The following is a 20787-nucleotide window of genomic DNA, read 5'->3' on the forward strand; positions in this document are numbered from 1 at the left end:
TGATTAGAACCAAAGAGGTGCAAATGGCAGATGAGTTGACTCCCATTGTAACCCATCAGCAAGCTAATGACACCCTCACAGGTGCCATGACAGTTCCAGGGCCATAAACGTCAAAAGGTGGGTGGTGCCTCAACTCCTGGAAATCCCTAACTCTTCCCTAAAATAGCTGAAATACTCCTACCACTCATTAGCCTATGAAATTACCCAACCCTATAAAAACTGACCACCCCATACCCTGAGGCCTCTCTTGCCTTCCAAAATGGCCCACATTCTGTCTATGGAATGTGTTTCTTCTCTGAAAAAGCCTTCTTTCTCTTTTCAGTGTCTCATTCTTGCATTCTTTCCTGTACACAGTCAAGAACCCTCACTTGGCAGCCATCCCAAGGGCTCGGATGTGAACTGGGATGTGACCATTGTCTCACACCTCTCTCTCTCTCTCTCCTGCAACAACTAGAGCAGGAAAAAATCTGTTGGGTTAAGTCACTGAAGTTTTAGGGATTTTTTTTTTTACTATAGCATATTTTAGCTAGCATTACCTAGCATATTCTTACTGATATAGAAATTAGTACTGATATAGAAATTAGCGTAAGATACAGTCATGATACATAACATAAAACCACAAATACATAGCATTGCTTATAACTGGAAATGGGCAGCTAGGAAGCTATTATTGAAAGCTGAAAGGATGATGGTCAATGCTATATATCAATGATGTCTTTGGTAAAAATTTTGTCTGAAATAACTTGGAGAGAAGATAATATATAGAAATAATCTGTAATTTTAGTGAAAGAAATAAGAAAATAATGATACATTGTGTGCTGGTTGCTGTTAGCTTCATTTGATAAAGTAGTATGAGAAATAGATGAGTTCAGAAAAGAATCTTCAGGCAGAAGTAAAAACAAGTAAAATGGAATAGCTAAAATCCATGAATAAAAAGGCTGAAAGAGGCTACTAATTCTCCTTTCTCAATTTGCAAAAGAAAATTTTAAGAATGCCTTAGAATGATAAAGTCCAATTAGAACTCATCAAGGATAAAAATCAAGGATGTGGCTTTCAAACTCATTGAAATCTCTGAATAGATCAAGGAGACAGAAGAGACAGTACAAGTAAAGATTTAATGCTTATTTCTTCCAATAGGGAACAGGGTTTAGTGAAAAAAGATTAAAGCCTGGTAGGCTACCGGGCTTTGAGGTAGGCTCAAGTGGACACAAGAGAACTTAGCAAAATGAATTAATAGGTCTAAAAATGAACTATGTTGTTCATGAACAATATGAAAAATTGAACAAAATTGAACAATTGAACAAAATGAACAATACAATTATCAGTTGTATTGGCAAATACACACTGAATGGAACCTAATAGATACGGTGCTTGCTATGTTTTCAGCAGAGTTATACTACCAAAGAAACCACATAGCTGAACTAAAAAGGGCAGTGGTTGTTTAAGCGTCAAAATTGTTAACAAACACAAGTTCATGTGCCCAATGCCTAGTGAGGTCAAGTAAACTAAAACATCAGAGTTTGGAGCAGAGAAAGATTTATTGCAGGGTTAAGCAAGGAGAACAGGTGGCTCATGCCCAGAAATCCCAAACTCCCGGATGGTTTTGGGAGAGAAGTTTTTAACGGGTAGAATTTGGGGTGAGAGCTCCGGGGTATGCTATTTCTTCTGACTGACTGGTGGTAAAGTAACAGGGCAGTCTTTCAGGGATCTTGTGCTCAGCCTGAAGTTACCATCCTTCACCTGGGTGGGGGCCTTAATTCCTACAGAAGAGCTCAAAGGTATTGTTATATGTATGCCTTCAAGAGCAACCAGGACCCTGCCCCAAGGCACACTATTGTTTCTTAACTGTTCCTCTCCTAACTCTGCATCCCCTCTCTTCCCTAATTAGCAACTGTTTGAACCTGCCCTTTGGGACTCAGAGAAGGACAGGGAGGCTGAATGAAGCCTATTTCCTACAAATAAGAACTGAAAGACAAGGAAATGATTTGTACCCAGGAGCCCCATGGGGTCCTGATCAGTTTCAAAATGTTCTTAGGTCCTCATGGTTATGAAGCAGATTGATAAAACTACTCAGTAGTCAATGACAGAAAAACTTCCAAGTATATATTTTGATTACCTTGATGAATAATGGAAAGGAAATAATATTCTAGAGCAAAAGATTCAAAAGCCATGGGGAACAGGAAGGAGGCTCTTCCAGTGAGTAGAGTTGAGATACAAATCAAGGAATGTTCCTCACTGTCAGCATAGGCCTAACCGGATTTCAGAATCGCTATGGACCTGTGTATTGTCACCCTGCTTATTTAACTTATATGCAGAGCACATCATGAGAAATGCTGGGCCAAATGAAGCACAAGCTGGAATCAAGATTCCTGGGAGAAATATCAATAATATCAGATATGCAGATGACACCACCCTTATGGCAGAAAGTGAAGAACAACTAAAGAGCCTCTTGATGAAAGTGAAAGAGAAGAGTGAAAAAGTTGGCTTAAAGTTCAACATTCAGAAAACTAAGATCATGGCATCTGGTCCCATCACTTCATGGCAAATAGATGGGGAAACAGTGGAAACAGTGGCAGACTTTATTTTTTTGGGCTCCAAAATCACTGGAGATGGTGAATGCAGCCATGAAATTAAAAGATGCTTACTCCTTGGGAGAAAAGTAATGACCAACCTAGACAGCATATTAAAAAGCAGAGACATTACTTTGCCAACAAAGTTCCATCTAGTCCAGGCTATGGTTTTTCCAGTAGTCATGTATGGATGTGAGAGTTGGACTATAAAGAAAGCTGAACCCCGAAGAATTGATGCTTTTGAACTGTGGTGTTGGGGAAGACTCTTGAGAGTCCCATGGACTGCAAAGAGATCCAATCAGTACACCCTAAAGGAAATCAGTCCTGAATATTCACTGGAAGGACTGATGTTGAAACTGAAACTCCAATACTTTGGCCACCTGATGCAAAGAGCTGACTCATCTGAAAAGACCCTGATGCTGGGAAAGATTGAAGGCAGGAGGAGAAGGGGATGACAGCAGATGAGATGGTTGGATGGCATCACTGACTCAAAGGACATGAGTTGAATAAACTCCAGAACTTGGTGATGGATAGGGAGGCCTGGCATGCTACAGTCCATGGGATCACAGAGAGTCAGTCAGACATGACTGAGTGACTGAACTGAACTGAACTAAACTGATGGACCTGAAGCTTCTTTGTGTCCCGTTCTTCCTTCTTTCTACATGGGAATATTGACTACGGTTGTCCTCTGCCTCTTCCATCACTTTGTAATGCATGTATGGGAGAAAGATAATTTGTCTATCACATATATAGATCTGCAGGCTAGGAGAGCCCATATCCAGACCTGGTAAAGAGACTGGAGCATCACTCAGAGCTTCTAGACTTGGGGTTGAATGCATTATCTAGATGGAAATTTTGAGTAAGAAGTATCCAACTATTTGGTGATCAGAAGGTAGACTTCAGTGGTCATTGGCTGATAAAAACAAACTAGAAATGAGACATCCATTCCAGGTGGAAGCTTTGAGAATATTAGATTTCCCCCCACATCCCCTTCTTCCTCCATCTGTCTGTATAAAAGTACATGAAGGAGTCAGGAAGTGCAACTCCTCCATGTGGTGAGTAGGAAAACAGAAACCCCAATGAACAACCCTAACGACCACTACCAGAATCTGCCTGTTCTCAGAAAAGGAAAAGAGTTATCCCTGAGATATTCAACTTTCAGCATCCTCTCATCAAACGAAAGGGAAATGAAAGCGCAGAACCTGCCCACTCCTATTTAAGAGCTACTGGCAGAGAAGAGGAGTTAAGGTTTCAATCAGAAAGGAGACTAGAGTTTTAAAATAGACTTCCTTTAAATCATCCAAAGTGACCCCAGTTTTAATGTGGCCAAGATGTTGTCGAAGATACAATAAAGAGAAATTCATCTGAGCATGGTCCCAGTCAGTGACTAGAGGAAAATAGGATGGTTTCATATTCACTCCCGACTGAGTTCAGACTGTTTAAGAAATCAGTTACAGCTGTGACCCCGTTGGAGCCCTGCTGAGCAAAGATAAATGTGGACTCTGAAAACGATGGACATGGGAAATACTCATGGATGTGACAGAACTGAGTTTGAGAACATGTACAAAAATTGCTTTAAATCTTCTAAAATAGTATAGAGTGATACTCAAAAAGTTTAGAAAGGAACAGAAAATGAGTAAAATCTTAAGAGTTTTCCCAAGAGATGGATTTCTCTGTCATTACTAGAGAAATACCAAAAATAGAGGAGCATAGAAATTGATTTTTGAAGTCTGTCTCAGACTCTGAATTTCCAAACAGGAAATCTCTTTACTAATAAGGAGTGCACATGATGACCTGGTGCCAAAGTCCTGGGGTACAGAAGCAATCCTATGGTCCCTCACTTAAACATACCAATGAAAACAACAGCTAATGTACTAAACAGACAGTGGGGGACGCTGTATTCCCTCTGATGCAAAAAGTAAATTATCAAATCTGAGTTTAGTTTCCAGAAATGGTATTCCCACCCATTAGGGCTTTCACGAATGTGAACAAATGTCTCAACTAATCAAAGCAGATGTCCTGATGTGTTGAACATCAGAGATCAGAGTATGTCAGTTTTTTGGAGGAACACCAGGAGACCAGTTGTAAAGGTGTGTGAGTAAATACAGACTACAATGTGGATGGATTGGAAGAGTTCTATCCAGTCTCTTTAGACTCAGGAAATGTGAATAGTCTGTTTAAAACAAGTACAACGGGATAATCATCAGACACTTGCTTTGTTCTGAGATCAATTTGACTAAACTGTGGCACATTCTCAACTTTTTCAAAAGTAGAGGAAGATCCACTATTTGGGAAACAAGTGTCAAATGGATGATTTCATGGGGGACTGACTTAGCCAGTAAACAGCTAAAGCGGACAAGACATTATCAGAGTAGCTGAAATTTCCCACAGTTGCTTTGTCAGTTTTTGAGAAGTCTGGGGTGAGCCCCTTTCCTGAGGCCCCTTCCAAAACACACTGGCAAGAAAAGAGAGCTCATACCTGCAGATGGGCAGGCCCATCAGCTTGCCTGCAGTGTGACCCGTCAGGCAAGAAGCAAAGGTCCAGGGTTTGCAGGAGGAGGTCCCAGCCCACAGTGAGGCTAAGAACAACAATGCACAACCAAACAGGAGGGTGGAGAAGTGCAGCTGCCCATTGGTTAGCTTTTCTTGTGGGTGAGGTAGGCAGGCTGTGACAGGCTGTACCCACCAATCTGAAGTCGAAGGCATGGGTATCATGTGAAAGCAAAAGCAAGCCCAATAGATCTTGAAAGCTACAAACCAGTTAGGAAGAGAGAATGTTCCAGTCCCACAAAAAAGTAGTCACTGATCCAGTTAGGGAGAAGAAAAAACCTGAAATTACCCTTGGTGATGGACACGCAGTAGCAAAAGATTGGGCTGTGACTTGGAAGCATGAGTCTCTGCTGGGCGCCCTGGAGGTCACAACGTCCATACCTTGGGTCCTCCTCTCCTGGGCACCTACATAGAAGAAATAGAAGGGTGATTAAAACATGAAATTTTTGAGATTCTGAGTTAGAGAGTCCAGTTGGAAGATCAGCCAAAACTTCAGCTCAAAAGTAAATCCTACATGGCTTCCTTTAAAGCAAAGACAGCTTCTCACTGGCCCCTGGAGCTGTGGCTGCCGTGAGCAGTCAACCAGGGGAAGATGAGGAGTTCAGATGGTCCTTGCCCAAAATTTCTGATCAGTTAAGCCCCTAGAGCTTTTGCCAAGGCCTCTGGAAGAACAGACTCCTCCAATAAATGCAGATCTACAGTTAAATTTCCCACCAATAAATCACAGAGGCTGGGAGCCACGTTATAATTGAGTAACAAAACATATTCAAATGTGCCTTATTTCCACCTGAGTTTCACAGAGCCAATTCAAATCTCAATACATATATTATATAGATAAGACTCTAATCAAGAGCTACTCTTTTATATAAAAATATTTTTGTATTACTTGAAAAACAAGGATTAAAAAAAGAGACTATCTGCATGATTTTGCCACTAAAACTTTGGGCCATCAGTGACGAGTGGGTATTTGACTTCAATCAAAAGAGTCATTCTAATGGGTCAGTGAGTACTATAGAGCTCTTGGAACAAACAACATTGGCATTGTTCAAGGTCTGATATAGTTGCTGTCATTACTCCCAGGCCCACATTTTTTTTATTGAAGTATAGTTTATTTACAATGTCATGGTAGTTTCAGGTGCACAGAACAACAATCCAATTATACATACATAAATATATATTCCTTTTAAGGTTCTTTTTTCTTATAGATTATTACAAGCTATTGAAGACAGTTCTCTGTGCTATACCAAATGTCCTTGTGGATTAGCTAACTTATATACAGTAGTTAGTGTGTGTATGTTAATCCCAACCTCCTCATTTATCCTTTCCTCATCTCCCTTTTCCACTTTAGTAATCATAAGTTTGTATTCTGTGTCTGTGAGTCTCTTTCTGTTTTGAAAATAAGTTCATTTTTATCTTTTATAGATTCCACATATAAGTGATATCGTATAATATTTGTCTCTGGTTTATTTAGTGTGATGATCTCTAGGTCCATCCATGTTGTTGCAAATGCCATCATTTCATTCTTTCTTATGGCTGAGAAATATTCCATTGTAAATATAATACATACCATAGTCCCACAATTTAAATACCATCTGTATATTCTAGTGATTCTAGTTTATATTATCATCCAGCACTCACCTCTAAGCTCTATGCATCCACCTGCCTGCTTGATACCCCCAACCTGATGCTCACGAGTCACACTTGGTTTGCACGTGTCTCCTCATCCACTTGTGCTCTCCACCCTAGCCAATGCCACTTCCACCACTCAGTCACTTGAGCAGGGATTCCGAGAATTACTCTTCAGAGTGCCTGATCACTCAGTCTTCATTTTAAAAATATTCATGCCAATTACTTTTAATTCTACAAGCAAAATAGATTTCAATCTCACCCACTTTTCATGAGCTCTGTTGCCCCACCCTAATACCTAGTCCCAACCTCCATCAGCCTCCCTCCAGGCCCCACAGTAGCCTCCTCTTTTGTCTCCTCTTCTCCTCCTGCTGCTCTCTGTGCTATATTTCCATCACCCAGTTTTCTTCTACCACAAAAAGTCTTTTTTCATTTCCTTTGTTTAGTTTCAACCCTCTTCACTATCTCCCAGTAATACTCTTTTCACTTCTTTTCCACTAGCTTAGCACTGTAAATTACAGAAACATGGTATAAATACAGTTTTGCATGGTGGTTAGCAAAGTGTTCAATACATATTTGTTGCATAAATGAGAGGATATTGCTCCGTCTAGAGACTACACTGCAACAATGCTGCAATTCCATTATTTTATGACTGAGAGAATCAGCAGGACTTTGGATACCTCACTCAAGGCCACACAATTGGCCAAGTGGCAGAGCCAGAATATCTGATGCTTATCCTAGTATCTCCTACAAGACCACTTGAGTGTAATGAGTTTCAATTATCAATCAATATTCATACATTTTTTCAATCTATTCTTCGAGTGCCTACCACATTGGTACTCAGGCCACAATGAAGAACAAGATAGACTGACCATTGAAGCTTTTAATTATGGAAACAGTTTCCTGGGATGAAATTAAGGGTGCTCAACATCATTAATTCATTGATATTTCACTGGAATTGAAGAAAAGTTTATTTCCTTAAGGGAAAGAGTTTTCTATTTTATTCTGAATAAATTCAGAAAAAAATATTATTCCTGAGTTTAGTAATACAGTTCTGCATGAAACCAAATTCATCTGAATATTAGAGAGCTTAAAACTGATAGTCAAGCTCATTTTTAATGTCTTTATCCTACAAAATCAATAAAACTTATCAACAAATAGGTAAAATATTGATCAATCACTTGAATGTTTTGTTAAAGTTTTTGATATCACAGTGAAAAATTAGTAAATGTTCAACTTGTGTAATGTTTATCTGCATTTTTATATCATTTATATGTCTACTTTTTTAATAAAAAAATTGTGTTTACTCATAGTCTTCTGCTCAGTTTTTGATTGTCAAGTCACCAATTCAACTTCTCACAAATCTCTCTGAAAGACATTTAAAATTTCCTTTTTGCCTATATGCTAACTTACTTTCTAACAATTGCCTTTTCTTTAAAGAAAAGCTGTTTTATAGACTATGACAATTCTTTTTGCAAAGTAATAGTAGTAAAAAAAATCATGATTCTAGATTTGGTTTTTAACTCTTTTCACTTGTAAAAGAGCAAGTGCAATATATTCTGAAAATTTCCATAATTTTTAATGCTGCTGATCTTCTTAAAAAGCAAAATATTTGTGCATTAGATGAATTTAAACAGAAACAAGAATGTGACTATCTTCAAGATGATTTTGTGCATAAATAAATGTACACACTTTAAATAACATATGCATATATATGTATATAAAACCAACTACTTGTGCATTGAAAGTTTTTACTAGGAAGGGTTAAGTCTACTAATACCTAATAAAGCTAGATGTTTATTTTTGGAAGCACTTTCTTTGAACTGAATCCAAGTTGCCAAAGTGCACAATGCCAGAAATAGACAGCACTGATGGGTAATGCAGATAGGGGAAAAACAGAGAGACTTCTTAGCTGATGAAAAATGTTAAAGAGATAGAAGGATTTACTTGTTTTTAAAGAGATAAGAAACAAGGACACTGGAGGTTGCACCGGGGGCTTACTCGACTTCATTTTAGCATCAATCAGGCCAGAGTGCCCTCCGTTGGCATATGCGTTGCAGAATCCCCATGTGTGAAGAGTCCAGTGAACTACTTACTTAACATCTTTGGTGATATAATCCCCCAAAGTAGAAAGAAACACCAAGATTCATGAGAGCGCCGCTACTGGTGTCACAACATCAAAGGAACTTAGACGGGAATCCAGCTGCTAGAATTTGAATGAGCAGAAGAAACCACTGCAGATTGTTTATGGAAGCACAGATGGCTGAAGGGAAAACAGCCTGCTCAGAGCTGGCTTGCCAGGAGAAGCACTGTAGGACAACAGTTGCTCTCTGTTAACATTTCCCTCCAATTTGGAAGGGTCCTGATTTCACTGCTGGACAATGATACTTGACACTATTCATATATGACTTGTATACAGGCTATGGCTATAAAAGTTTGAAGTGGAAAACATCTGGAGAGAGAAAAAAGCCATCCACCTAGCAGGAGGTCAGGGCACACAGTGACCTTTTGGAGCCCTCAAAAGAATTACAGAAGCTTAGGAATGGCCAAACAGTGAATGAGCCGCCAAGCATGACAAACACATAATTTAAAAAGCATGGTCTGATTCAGGCTTATAAAAAATAAAGTCAGAGAAAAGCGTAGACATTTATGATAACTGTCTATCAAAAGTGAGAGTAAAAGTTCAGTTCACAGTTTAACTAGATATACAAAAATGATTTATTTAGGAACAATTTGAACAAGCTTGCATAATAGTTCACCGAGGATTAAATACATAGAGTAGCTTTCATAATTCTATGTTGATTTTAACTTGTTATATTTTAGACAAAAAGAACAATTGACAAAGCAAAAGTAATGCATCATTCATCTCAAATCTGCTTTTTAATTTAGGATTTTTATAGTATACAATGGCCTGGTCAAGACATAGACTGAGAAAAGAGAAAAGGGTGAAGACAAAATTCTTCAAACTGTCGATACTCATTTAATTTCCTAATTAGAGTTGTTTGAGAGGCCCAGCCCTAGAGCGAAAACACATCCCTGAAAACGTCAAGTAACCACACCCAACGGGAGGCCCAGACAACCTCGCAGCTGAGCATCAGACACTAGAGGGTTTGGTTCCTGAAAGTGATCGTTTTTCCCAACTGCAGTCTAAACAAACCAAAGGAGGTGAGAAGATATAATATTACTTAGTCCCCATGCTATTAACCAGGCTTTATGTGAAGGGAAGACTCAAACCAATTACTCTTTATTTACCTAAGCTAATACCATGTCATTGAACTGTTACTAACACATATGTCTGACAGTATGGGAAACTGGAAACTTCAAAAACAGCTTCAGAAAATCACATCACAACGTGAAAAAATTAGGACATAGTCTTCTACTGTGATTTTCAAGGAGTAGGCTCAGACATGAATGCACATATGAACATCTACAAGTCAGTTTTCTTTATATTAGCTTTAAATTTAAAAATTACCTTGTTCATTCTCAAGTTTTATTTATCTAATGCCAAGCCTTCAAGGAAATGGAGAATAATTCATTGGGTTTCCTAAGTATTACCCTCTGCTCCCCAGTCTCCTCTCTCCCAGATTCCTACCTTTCATGATTTCATTTCCTCTCTGAATTCAGCCAGGACCCTATAGGGCAGTGACTCAAAATGTGTGTTCTGGACGGTCAGCTTCAGTTTTGCTTAAGTGTCTAATAGATGTTTGGAAGCCCTGAAAGCCTTCTCTGCTGGTCACCTTGAAATTCATCCATGAGACAGGAGTCCTAGAAGAAAGTGAGGCCCATTGCGAGGCCAAAGAAGTTACCCAGGGAAGTACTGTTTGCATCTGAATGGGGCTTTGGTAATAGGAGTGGACCTATACAAAATATTAAGGAATTTAAAATTCCAGATGTGTGATGCATCAAGTGTTCCAGACTGGAGCTGGGAAAAGGGAGGAAGGCAGCCTTGTTTGTGACTAATTGCCAGAACTTCAGAGACAAAGGGGATTAGAGCTGGGCTCTGCCATCCACCAGCTGGCTGACCTTGAGCAAGTCATCTTCTCCCCTGAGCCCTAGGGTCTTCATCAGAATGTTGCTGCTGGAGGGAGGCGTCCAGATGGTGGAATTGGAGGATGAAGAATTTGCCTCTTCTCACAAGTATATCAAGAATATACCTACAAATGGAACAACTGTCACAGAGCACTTAACTGAAAATTAGCGGAAAACCTCAGGCACCAAAAGGGCCAAGAAAAATCCCCACACAATCAGGTAGGATGAAAGAAAGAAAAAAAAGAAAAGAGAAAACAGGAAGGGACAAGCATCTCTGGAAGGGAGCTGAAGGTGAGAGGTTCTCGTACTCAGAAAAGTCCATTTGTTGTGGGAAAATCAGCAAGGGCAGAAAGGGACCTTCAGAGGACCAGAGGGGAACGCAGCAACTGATCTGTGAAAGGCAGGAAAATGTAAGAACTGTGCACGCATGGTCTGTGCTATAGCCCTCTGCACCCCTGCCTGAGTTATGTGTCTCCTGGTATGGAGGGGGCTGGGTGCTGTAAAGTGGGGTTTAGAGAGTGAACCCAGGGAAGGGACAGCCTGAAGGGACAAGTGTAAGGAGCTCCACAATCAGGCAAGTTTTCAGAAGAAGCTCAGGACATTCTAGAAGCAAGGTGTCATTGTTGAGTGGCATGCAAGAGGCAGAGCCACTACTGCAGACCCCTCCCTGACCCACTAGCCCCTGATGCCATGGGCATTGGGAGGGGCACCCATCTGAAAGGCTCACCAGTCCTTCAAGCCAAAGCCCCCCACTATGAAGGACCTGGAAGGTCCACGTGCACTGTCCATGCCAAAACTTCCTCCAGAATCAGCCCTTGGCACCCCAGGAAGCTGCCAATGCTAATCAGAATTGAGTGCAAAAGCATGAGGTTTGGAAAGCAGATCCAGGAAGACTGCCACTGTTGGCTGTTCAGAGACAACCTGAGGGGACAGGAGTGAGGGACTTCACAGCTGGGAATGCTTCTAAAAGCAGCATGGATTGCCTTGGAAATGAGGCGCCATTGTAGAATGGCACCCAAGGGGTGGGGCCACCGTTGGAAACCCCCTGCTGGCATTGGGATGGAGTCCCACCAGAGTGAGCACATCCCAGTCTTTTGCAACTTTCTGCCGGTCTCTGCCACCACAGGCCCCAGCTATGGCCGCCTTATCCCTCCCAGCCTGAGCAAATAAGTGCCCCAATCAGCTGCTGCATTCACCAGCTCTCAGCTGGGCAGAGAAGGTATACCTGAGGTAGGCCCACATGCTGGGGTGGGGCCTCAACCAAAGCTGAGCCCCACTTTGGCCAAAACCAAAGCACAGCCCCCACAAAGGGGGGTGTGCAACTAAGGAAATCTATCTAGCTATATAAGCTGAGGACGAAATCTAAGTATTCTCCTCAGTAAACCCTGCATTTGTGGAATATCTGAATGGACGATAAGTGCTCCCACAGTCTAGCTTTAAGCAGCTTTGGACTTTGGGAAAAAATATACACGGATGTTGTCACACGTGAGTCTGTCTCACAGACTAAGCTGGCTCCATAGTGCCAACAGCAGGTCCAGAGACCTACCTAGAGGTATTGGGGGGCCTCCTGCAGAGGCGAAGTTTGGCTGTGGTTCACAGTGGGGGCAAGGACACTAACAGAGCCCTCAGGAAAATATTATTACTATTATTTGCTTTGGGTTTTTTTTTTTTTTTTTTCTTTCATTTTGTCCTGTGGTTGCTGCTGTGTTTCTTTGATGATTTTTTACTTAGATTTTCTTTAAATTTTTAATATATTTTTTATTTTTCTATTTTTAATTTACTATTTTGTTGTTTTGTGTTTTTTTCTTAATTTTTATATGATTGTTTTTGGGTGTTTGGTTTATGTTTATTTTTTTTAAGTTGACTTTCTGTTTGTTTTTGTTTCTTTTCATGGTTTCTTTTTGTTTGGGAAGTTCTTTTGTTTGGTTGTTCTCTCTCTTGTTTGGTTGGTTTAGCTTCCGTCACTTGTCTTAAGTTTTGTTTGTCTGTTTCTTTTTCTTCTGTTTTTTCCCTTTTGTCTGTGATGCATGGCTTGTGGGCTCTGGGTTCCCCAGCCAGGAGTCAGGCCTGGGCTTCTGTAGTAAGAGTGATAAGTCCAAGACAGTGGACCACAAGAGAATTCCTGGCCCCAGGGAATATTAATTGGTGTGAGTTCTCCCAGAGCTTTCCATCTTGAAACCAAGACCCAGCTACACCCAACTACCTACAGGCTCCAGTACTGGACACCTCACACCAAACAACTTGCTAGACAGGAACACAGCCCCACCCATCAGCAGACAGGCTGCTTAAAGTTATACTAAGCTCACAAACACTGCAAAACACACCACATGAGGTGCTCTTGCCCATCCACGGAACAAGACTCAGTTCCACCCACCAGAGGACAGGAACCAGTCTCCCATATGAGGAAACCTACACAGGTCCCTGGACCGATCTTATCCACCAGAGGACAGACAGCAGAAGCAAAAGGAACCTGTAGTTCCTCTTCAGCCATGCAGCCTGCAGAAATGAGACCACAAGCACAGAAAGTTAGACAAAATAAGACAACAGAGAAACATGTTGCAGAAGAAGGAACAAGGTAAATATCCACAAGATGAAATAAATGAAGAACAAATAGGCAATCGACCCAAAAAGGACTTCAGGGTAATGATAGTAAAGAGGATCCAAGATCTCAAAAACAGAGTGCAGGCATGGATTGAGAAGGTAAAATAAATGTTTAACCAGGACCTAGAAGAGCTAAAGAAAAAACAATCAGTGATGAACAACACAACTGAAATGAAAAATACACTAGAAGGATGGATAAGTGAGTTAGAAGATAGAAAGGTGGAAATAACTAAAGCAGAGCAGAATAAAGAAAAAAGAATGAAAAGAAATGAGGACTCAGAAACCTCTGAGATAATATTAAATGCACCAACATTTGAATCATAGAAGTCCTAGAAGAAGAACAGAGAAAGAAAGGGTCTGAGAAAATATTTGAAGAGTTTATATTTGAGGAAAATATTTGAAGTTGAAAATTTCCTTAACATGCGAAAAGAAATAGTCTGTCAAGTCCAGGAAGTGCAGAGAGTCCCATACAGGATAAACCCAAGGAGAAACACAAAGGCACATATTAGTCAAACCAACAAAAATTAAATGCAAAGACAAAATATTAAAAGCAGCAAGGGAAAAGCAACAATTAATATAAAAGGAGTCCGCATAAGGTTATCAGCTGATTTTTCAGCAGAAACTCTGCAGTCCAGAAGGGAGTGGCAAGATATATTTAAAGTGATGAAAGGGAAAAACTTACAACCAAGAATAGTTTACCCAGCAAGGCTTTCATTCAGATTTTACAAAGAAATCAAAAACTTTACAGACAAGCAAAAGTTAAGAGAACTTAGCACCACCAAACCAGCTTTACAACAAATACCAAAGGAAGTTTTCTAAGTGGGAAGCATAAAAGAAAAAAAAAAAAAAAAAAGCCCTTAAAAAAAAATTAAGAAAATGTAATGGGACCATATATATCAATGTGCAAATACAAGACAATACATACAGTGAGGGAGAAAAGACAGTCTCTTCAATAAGTGGTGCTGAGAAAACTGAATAGCTATACCTGAAAGAATGGAATTAAAACACTCTCTAACACCGTACAAAAAAATAAACTCAAAATGGAATAAAGACCTCAATGTAAGGCCAGACACCATAAAACTCTTAGAGGAAAATATAGGCAGAACACACTTTGACATAAATCACAACAAGATCTTTTTTGAACCACCTTCTAAAGTAACCAAAATCATAACAAAAGTAAACAAATGGGATTTAATTAAATTTAAAAGCTTTTGCACAATGAAGGACACTATAAACAATGTGAAAAGACAACCCTCAGAATAGAAGAAAATATTTGCAAACAAGAATTAATCTCCAAAATATACAAACAACTCATACAGCTCAATTTAAAAAGAAAAAAATCAAAAAATGGGCAGAAGATCTAAATAGACATTTCTCCAAAGAAGACTTACATCTGCCAACTAACATAACAAAAGGCACTCAACATCCCTAATTGTTGTTCAATCGCCAAATCATATCCAAGTCTTTGTGACCCCATGGACTGCAGCACACCAGGCTTCCCTGTTCCTCACCATCTTCCAGAGTTTGCCCAAGTTCATGTCCACTGAATCAATGATTCCATCACAATGAGGTACCACCTCACATCAGTCAGAATTGCCGTCATCAAAAAATCTACAAATAAGTGCTGGAGAGGATGTGGACAAAAGGGAACCCTCCTACACTTTTGGTGGAAATGTAAATTGACACAGCCACTATGAAGAACACTATAGAAGTTCCTTAAAAAATATAAATAGAACTACCATATCACCCAGCAATCCCACTCCTGGGCATCTACCCAGTAATAATAATAGTTTAAAAAACATTCTAATTCTAATTCTAATGAGATGGATGAAACTGGAGCCCATTATACAGAGTGAAGTAAACCAGAAAGATAAAGAACATTACAGCATACTAACACATATATATGAATTTAGAAAGAAGGTAACGATAACCCTATATGCAAAACAGAAAAAGAGACACAGAAGTACAGAACAGACTTTTGAACTCTGTGGGAGAAGGTAAGGGTGGGATGTTTCGAAAGAACAGCATGTATATTATCTATGGTGAAACAGATCACCAGCCCAGGTGGGATGCATGAGACAAGTGCTCGGGCCTGGTGCACTGGGAAGACCCAGAGGAATCGGGTGGAGAGGGAGGTGGGAGGGGGGATCAGGATGGGGAATACGTGTAACTCTATGGCTGATTCATGTCAGTGTATGACAAAACCCACTGAAATGTTGTGAAGTAATTAGCCTCGAACTAATAAAAAAAAAAAACTCAAAAAAAATAAAAAAAATAAAAATAAAAAACACATGTGCCCCAGTGTTCATTGTAGCACTATCTACAAAAACCAGGGCATGGATGCAACTTAATTGCCCATCAACAGAGGAATGGATAAAGAAGATGTGGTAGTGGAATATTACCGAGCCATTACAAAGAATGAAATAATACCGTTTGCAGCAAAATGGATGGACTTGGAGATTGTCATGCTGAGTGAATTAAATCAGACAGAGAAGAAATATCATGTGACATTCCTTACATGCAGAATCTAAAAAGAAATAATACAAGTGAGCTTACAAGGCAGACACAGACTCACCAATTTAGGAGAAGAAACTTGCAGTTGCCAGTGGGGAAGGAGAGGATGAAAGGATAGTTAGGGAGCTTGTGATTGACAGGTACACACTGCTATATTTAAAATGGATAACCAATCAGGACCTACTATATAATTCAGGGAATTCTGCTCAATATTACGGAGAAGGAAATGGCACCCCACTCCAGTACTCTTGCCTGGAGAATCCCAGGGATGGGTGAGCCTGAACTTTCTGAATAGCACAGAGAACTCTACTCAATGCTCTCTATATATCAATCAGTGGTGACTGACTCTTTGCAACACCATGGACTGTAGCCCTCCAGGCTCCTCTGTCTATGGAATTCTCCAGAGAAGAATACTGGAGTGGGTAGCCATTCCCTTCTCCAGGGGATCTTCCCAATCCAAGGATGGAACCAGGGTCTCCTGGATTACAGGCAGATTCTTTATTCTCTGAGTCACCAGGGAACTCTGTATGGTTACCTAAATGGGAAGGAAATCCAAAAAAGAGGGGATATATGTATGTGGATAGCTGATTCACTTTGCTGTATAGCAGACACTAACACAACATTGTAAAGTAACTGTACTCCAATAAAAATTGATTAAAAAGTAAACTAGCAGCAAAAAAAGAGAGAGAGAGAGAAAAGAAATGCTGCTGCAGTCACTGGGTAGTATGAGGGTCAGATGAGGTCAACCAGGATAGGAGCAGCACAGAGCCTGACACACAGCAAGTGGTCAATAAATCCTAACTGCTTTTAAGATTATTTCAGGTTTCTGACCTGAATAGGGAAGAAGGAAGAAATCAAGAGAGAGAGTGAGGAGGAAGGAAAGGGTGAAGGAAAATAGAAAGAATTTTATGTAAATGAACTTTCAGAAAGTAAATTTTTGTTATTTATTAAAATTAATCTTTATTTCTACTAGTACATTGTTAATTAACTTTTATGCTTTATACTAATAATCTTTTCTATGAAAGGACCGGAAAAGGTCAGTTTTCATTCCAATACCAAAGAAGGGCAATGCCAGAGAATGTTCAATCTACTGCTCAATGGTACTCATTTCACATGCTCACAAGGTAATGTTCAAAATCCTTTGAGGCTTCAACAGTATGTGAACCAAGAACTTCCTGATTTAGAAAAGGCAGAGGAACCAGAGATCAAATTGCCAACATCTGTTGGATCATAGAAAAAGCAAGAGAATTCCAGAAAAACATCTACTTCTGCTTCACTGACTATGCTAAAGCCTTTGACTGTGTGTATCATGACAAACTGTTGAGAATTCATAAAAAGATGGAAATACCAGACAACCTGACCTGCCTCCTGAGAAACCTGCATGCAGGTCAAGACGAAACAGAACCAGACACAGAACAACAGACTGGTTCCAAATTGGGAAAGGAGTGCATCAAGGCTATATATTGTCATTCTGCCTATTTAACCTATATGCAGAATACATCGTCTGAAATGCTGGGCTGGATGACGTGCAAGCCAGAATCAAGATTGCTGGGAAAAATATCAATAACCTCAGATATGCAGATGACACCACCCTTATGTCGGAAAGGGAAGAGGAAATAAAGAGTCTCTTGATGAAAGTGAAAGAGGAGAGTGAAAAAGCTGGCTTGAAACCCAACATTCAGAAAACTAATCATGGCATTGGGTCCCATCACTTCATGGCAGATAGATGGGGAAACAATGAAAACAGTGGCAGACTTTATTTTGGGCGGTTCCAAAATCAGTGCAGATGGTGACTGCAGCCATGAAATTAAAAGACACTTGCTCCTTGGAAGAAAAGCTATGACCAAATTAGACAGCATATTAAAAAGCAGAGACATTACTTTGTCAACAAAGGTTTGTCTAGTCAAAGCTATGGTTTTTCCAGTAGTCATGTATGGATGTGAGAGTTGAACATAAAGAAGGCTGAGCGCCGAAGAACAGATGCTTTTGAACTGTGATGTTGGAAAAGACTTTTGAGAGTCCTTTTTATTGCAAGGAGATCAAACCAGTCAATCGTAAAGGAAATCCACCCTGAATATTCATTGGAAGGACTGATGCTAAAGTTGAAGCTGGAATACTTTGGCCACCTGATGCGAAAAGCTGACTCACTGGAAAAGACTGATGCTGGGAAAGATCGAAGGCAGGAGGAGAAGAGGATGACAGACGGTTGGATGGCATCACCAACTCAATGGACATGAGTTTGATCAAACTCTGGGAGATGGTGAAGGACAGGGAAACATGGTGTGCTGCAGTCCATAGGGTCGCAAAGTGTCGGACATGACTGAGCAACTTAATAACAACAATGAGTTGTTATGTACATCACAGGGCAGTTTTGATGCCTGCACACAGTATGCAATCCATTCCTTGAGCAAAGTACTTACTCTTCACATCCCCATACCTTGGATACCTTCTCCCATCCCCATCCCTGCCTCCTTGAGCAGAAGAGAACACCACCTTACTCAGGCCACAGGTGTGCCTACTGCTGATGGAAGCACATCCCCCCCCACCCCGTGTGTGTATTTATTTATATGTTCATCTCTCTTAGAGTGAGCTCCCTGAGAAAATATGTCATCAGCCTATCTCCTTTACTCCGTTCAGCACTTGGTACAAAGAAAGCATTCCACACAACTTTATGCCCCTAAAAACTTATGTCCCAGATATTAACACAAGATATCTTAATGTCAGATAGAAATCACTGTATCCTCTTAACTCATCCACCATTTAGTCAAATTTACTAAGTACCAGAGGCTATGAAATACACTACAATGTAAAATACATGCTCTCTGCCCCCCAAGGACCTAAGAAATTAACATGTGACAGGTGAAGTAGCAGCAGAACATCTCAATGAAGCTCAGAATAACACTTGAAAACTATAAGACACAAGGTGATTAACTCCCATTTTAAACCACAGGGGTTCAGAAGATGGCAAAATTACAACCATCTGCCATGGTTGGAGGGCTCCCAGGTGGCGCTAGTGGTAAAGAACCCCTCTGCCGATGCAGGAGACATAAGAGGCGCAGGTTCGATCCCTGGGTGGGGAAGATACCCTAGAGGAGGGCATGTGTCCCGCTGTTCACACTGTCCGCAGTTAGTTGAACCCAGGGTAGGCAAGGCGTGAGCTGAGAGACTGGAAGAAGGCTTAAGGAACCATGCGAACTGCAGACACATTTATCCTCTCTCCTGGCTGACGCAGCATCCATAGCACAACGTTACACAACACAACCTCACTCCTGGCCACAACCTCACGGCGGCCATAATAGTATTCTCTCCTGGCTGATGCAGCAGCTGTAGTGGTAGACAACGCTGCGTGCTCTCCTCCCGTGACCGACCCAACTGACGCAGCCAGGACACAATAGGAAGACTGCTGCTTTTAAGGTCAAGCTCATGCAAGCATTCAGCACGAAGTACCCAGGACCAAGCGAAGCCCTCCTGACGCGCATGCGCAGTGCTAAAGTGAGCGCAGTTGTTACATCATCATTGTTTACAAAACGCGGGGCAAGAGCGAGAGGCCGTGGGGCAAGAGAGCCTGACCATGCCATCTTGGCTAATTTGCTCTTTCCCTACATTCCACCCCACAGATTATGTAAGTGCTGCCCTTGGAGGCATCCCCCATTGCACAGTGCTGGGGGAACCCACATCCCTTAACAACAGCAAACAGCCACATCACCGACACGTAGCAAAACCCAACACCGCGTGGCACCTGAACTCACGCTGCAGTCTTTGCCCTCATGAGACTAGAATAGCCCCCCGCTGCATGTGAAAGTGAAAGTCGCTCCGACGTGTCCGCCTCTTTGCAACCCCACGGACTATACGGTCCATGAAATTCTCCAGGTCAGAATACTGGAGTGGATAGCCTTTCCCTTCTTCAGGAGATCTTCCCAACCCAGGGATTGAACCCAGGCCCACCCACATTGCAGGTGGATTCTTCACCAGCTGAGCCACAGGGGAAACCCAAGAATACTGGAGAGGGTAGCCTGTCCCTTCTCCAGCGGATCTTCCCAACCCAGGAATAGAATCGGGGTTTCCTACATTGCAGGTGGATTCTTTACCAACTGAGCCATCAGGGAAGCCACTGCATGTGGAGTGCCTTTATCTTTCATGGCCAAGTCCAGTCCACCGTCTGTCCTTGTGAAATTGTAGGAAAGCCTCCTCAGGGGCAACTCCACCCCTGCATGGTTTCTCACTAAGGACTAACAAAACCACCCACAGCCGCTAGACCCATCCCTTCATGGAGGGGATTTTTGTGGCATTCATAGCCCACCCACACGATCACACTTTTCTGAATCTGAGGACACAGGCTTTACAGTACACTGTCTGCATCACAGGACACAGCCTTTACAGCACAATCTACATCGCAGGACGCAGCCTTTACAGTATACCTCCGCACAAATCAGCCCACATTTGCATCCGTGCATCCCGGATGGGACCCTTGTCAGCATGAGCCCCCTTAGGGGTCTTCACATTTTCAAAATGGTGTCTCACATACCATTCCTCTGCTTCTCTCAGTAAGGACCCGCAAACCCCCCACAGGCGTGGGCCCACCCCTGTGTCTCAAAGTCACAAAAGCCAAGCTGCCAAGCTGAAACTGTTTTTGCTGAAACTGCTTACCCAAGTCGACCAACTCCACCTGTGTGGTCGACATGTCGATACGCATCGATATGGTCAATGCGTTGTGAACTCAGTCACAGCGGGAGCCCCTTGAGGATGCCCACCTAAGCTATAGACTGCTCATGCGTCACTTTCTGCTGCACAACCGGCCTCGCTGACAAGCGGGACCCACAGTCTCATAATGTTCATCATCACCGTCACTTACCACCTCACTGTCACAGATACTAGGTTCTTCAGGGCCATGGGGTTC

General features: G+C 41.4%; 1 pseudogene; it reads right to left on the bottom strand.

Annotated features, from left to right (window-relative positions):
- LOC133048230 (nuclear pore complex protein Nup50-like) overlaps nt 1–20571 on the bottom strand; it is a 46288-nt pseudogene extending 25717 nt beyond the window's left edge.
- Nucleotides 20572–20787: the final 216 nt, after the last annotated feature.

The sequence above is a fragment of the Dama dama genome, chromosome 28 (assembly GCF_033118175.1).
Source record: "Dama dama isolate Ldn47 chromosome 28, ASM3311817v1, whole genome shotgun sequence".
Classification (NCBI taxonomy): domain Eukaryota; kingdom Metazoa; phylum Chordata; class Mammalia; order Artiodactyla; family Cervidae; genus Dama; species Dama dama.